Source organism: Caenorhabditis remanei, chromosome II, assembly GCF_010183535.1.
Source record: "Caenorhabditis remanei strain PX506 chromosome II, whole genome shotgun sequence".
NCBI classification, from domain to species: Eukaryota; Metazoa; Nematoda; class Chromadorea; order Rhabditida; family Rhabditidae; genus Caenorhabditis; species Caenorhabditis remanei.
The window spans coordinates 19,486,083-19,490,099 of NC_071329.1; positions in this window are offsets into that span (position 1 = coordinate 19,486,083).

Below are 4,017 nucleotides of genomic sequence, written 5' to 3' on the forward strand. Positions count from 1 at the left end.
AATCTGATAATTCGAGTATCTGGGGTGTTGTTGACGCGTTTGAATTGAAAAAATCAAATTTAAATTGGCCAAAATTGCTCAAAATCCATCGAATTTCAGGAATTTCACTTTGACTGGCGCGCCGTTGGCGCATTTCTCAAATCTATGTTCTGACTGTAGCTACATAATGTTAGGATTGTCTGGGGCGACGTTGGCGCGTTCGAATTTGGAAAACCGGTAAAAAATCGACTAAAATAGGTCAAAATCCATCGAATTCTAGAAATTTCATTTTGTCTGGCGCGCCGTTGGCGCATTTTTCAAATAGAGCATCTGGGGTGTCGTTGGCGCTTTAAAATTAGAAAAACCCCGATTCTTTCAAATTTTAAAACTTTGTGTTGTCTGGCGCGCCTTAGACGCGTTTTCTGTTCCATTTTTTGCTGTGATCTACCAATTTCTCATCTGGAAACGAAATAATAATGTCGGCGGTTGCCATAACAATAATCACTGATACGTATTTTATTTTGTGGTTGTGAGTCTCTTTTTTTGTTTTTTTTTCTGAGAAATCGGAAATTTTATTTCCCATGGCATTATACCATTTTCTCGGAACATTTCTCAGAATTTCGGTGATTTTTTGACAAATGTCTGAAGTAAGGGACATCCGGACACCCTGCACACATAGACAGACCCATCTTTTTGGAAAAGATGAAAGCGCCAGCGGCGCGCCAGACTGAACGAATTTCCGAAAATTCGATGGATTTTGAGCAATTTTAAGTAGATTTTCCACCGATTTCAAACTTTTGAACGCGTCAAAGGCGCCCCAGACACAAACAAACGTGCACATTTCAAAAAATTCTTCTCAAAAAAATCTAATATTCCGGTAGATCAAATGATCATCATTGTATTTTAGTAGTGTTGCTCATCCATTATTCTGTTCCATTCCATTCTTTTTTTGAGAATTCCTCTGTTTCTACCGCCATCTGGATATTGAGAAGCGTCTTAGGCGCCCCAGTCTCCGAAAATTCAAATGTTACTGTCTGTCGGTGTCCGGACACTTAGAAGATTTGAAAACGCGCTTCAGGCGCACCAGACTTTTCATTTTTTAAGTAAACCAATTGCGCTTTTCGTATATTCGTCATCCTTAATGTCTCGATGGCTAGTTTTTTTTCTTCAAAACGCGCCCCAGACACACCAGACTATGAAATTTGACATCCGGACATCCGGACATCCCACCATACCCGAACCGACAATCAGATAGCCATGTAGTTTGTAGCCTTGGGTCTGCTTAGCGATTACAAACTACAAAATTAGTTCATCAGTCCTCCTTATTTTCTTATTTCCAGTTAAATTTGAGCTCCCAATAAATATAATTTTTTTGCAAAAAAGAAAAGTTTTCTCATTTACCCATTTCTCTCTCACATTCCATCTGTACACATATATTCAATTTTATTACCCTCCATACTCCTCTCCTTATTTTGTCCCCCTCTCCTAGTATTTTTTAATCAAAAAAGTATGGCTCACCCCCCGAGCATACAACCCAACTTTTCTTCCCTCTTCTTCTCCATTTCTTTCTTTTTTCTCTGTTTTTGTCTGCGTCTCTCTAATTCTCATTATATCTCCCAACCTTGACTATTTGACTTCTTCTACTACTCCTTCTGTCTCTCTCTCTAATATATTCATTGAATAAGTCTCTGAGACACAACTTTTGTTGTTTCTCTCCCAAAGTTTCGCTTCAAGTTTTTTGAGATTTTTAGTGAGAAAATCCTCACGATTTTCCTGCGGATACTGTAATTTTTAATCGGCCTTACCTCTAAGTCATCTGGTAAAGGCAGAAATGAATTCCACGTAGTCGAGTGTACCAAATTTATAGTTTGTTTGAAAGCCGCGTCTCCAAACCAAACGGAACTCCGCTCATTTTAAACTTTTTTGAAATCTAAAAACGGCTTCAAAATCCTCATAATTTCAACTTTTAATCCATATAACATGGACATCCGGACACCCAGGACACGCAGAAAGACAACAGTAATGCAGACACCTTGGCAGTAGAATACTCTTAACTGCTTGTGACGTCTGTCTGTGTGTCTGGAGGGTCCGGATGTCCAGTATATTTTTGTTTTATCTTACTAGAAAGCTGGAATTGTGAGAATTTTGAATCTGTTTTCAGATTCGTAGTAGCTCAAAAATTTACAGAGTTACAACGGTTTGAATTTTAAAAAAAAAAAACGTTCAAATTTTTTTTTCACCAAAAATGAAACTTTGCTTAATTTTTCTACCTTCATTTTTGACCAATTTAAAATCTGAAACTTAATTCAGAATTTTTAGAATTCCAGTTTTCTATTTATACCAGTCGGTTTACGTCGCCTCACGGCGACTAAACCTCCTTCCCTACACCACCCTTCTCAGTTTCACAGCGCCTGCGGCGCTTCTTATTATGAATTCAATTTTTTCTGTGCATGAGAAGATCGCGCCGCACGCACGCGGCGGCCACGCCCATTTTTTGTGACAGTGTTCAAAAATGGAACGCAGCGTTAAAATGGGAGTGAGCGTGGTCGCCGCGTGTGTGCGGCGCGGTCTTCTCATGCACAGAAAAAATTGAATTCATAATAGCTGAGCAGTCCGTTCCGACAAAGCACAATTGTAAAATCTCTCCTTTTCAGACTCAAATTCTACAAAGTTTCTCGATGACTTTTTCTATTCTGATAGAATATGGAACTTAGAATGGGATGTTTTCGAATTTACCAATTTGAACTTTCTTCCTATGTTTTCCTTATTTCAAAATAATCTACAGAAGAACTGGAACTTGATAACTCTTCTTTCTTCCCTTCTCAAAAGGCGAGTGATCATAAATACCGATATGAGTTTTTTTCTGATCGGCGGCGATGCCGCCTCCCTCCTCGGGATATGGCAAACTAAGACCATATGTTTTTACTGAAGTTCAAGAACTTGAAGACTTTTCTATTCACATATTCAAAAAATGGATTCGAAGTATTCTACCTAAAGTTTTTGACTGATCGGCGGCGATGCCGCCTCCCTCCTCGGAATAGACAGACTGAGACGGTGTTTGAACAAACCCTCATCCTAGAATTCATTTTTAGGTAGCCGAGCTACGACAAATTTGCTTATTCACAAACCACCATCACTACTTGAGTAGCATTCTTCCATTTATTCCCTTTTTTGTAGACTTAGGATTATGGTATTCTTTTGGGCTATTGCCAACAGGAATTTCGCGACCTCTTGACCAAATTTACATTTTCTCACAAATGCAAGATCGGGTGCACAGGTACCGGTCTGCGGGTGTCATCACTGTCAATTTGACAACATCTCCGACGATAACAGAACAATTGAGAAATTTTTCATCAAAATCAATGCTAATCCCTCCATTTAAATCAAATAGCTCCTCAATAAATTGCTCTCCCATAACAAAAAAGCAAAAAAAAAAAACTTTTCTGATAGGGAGAGAACGAACTCAGCACACCATGAGTTAGAATCATCTGCTTAGACCGCTACACCAAATACGCGCGGCCGGTGCGCTGTCGAGAATGCAGAAAAGAAACACCGAGTCAGTAGTGTTAGGTTGATATTTTGGGCTTTCTACCACCCTGTCGGGACACATCTTTTCTCCTTCTCTCAAAGCAATTTATCACTAAAAACGTCATCATCTCCAGAAGACGTCAAATTGGGTGTTTTCGAAAAAAAAAAAGTTCGGGCATCAACTAAGCCTAATTTCCAATCTATCTATCTAGGTTTCATAGAAATCGGCCCACTACGGAGGGAGTTATGATCGGCGACAAACAAACAGACAAACGGAATCTGTTGAATATTATTAGTAAAGATAAGATTTTCTGCATCTGGACATTCGGACACACAAGAGAGACAAAATCCTCAAATTCTATTCTAGAACTCCAAAATCCAAATAATTGAACTCGAATATCCTATGACTCGGTTTTTCATCACTAACATCAAGAACTTCCATTTTGCTTTCTGCGAGCAAAAGTCAAAACCATCACTTGTCAGTGGAAAACTTCAAATGACGAATTCCTT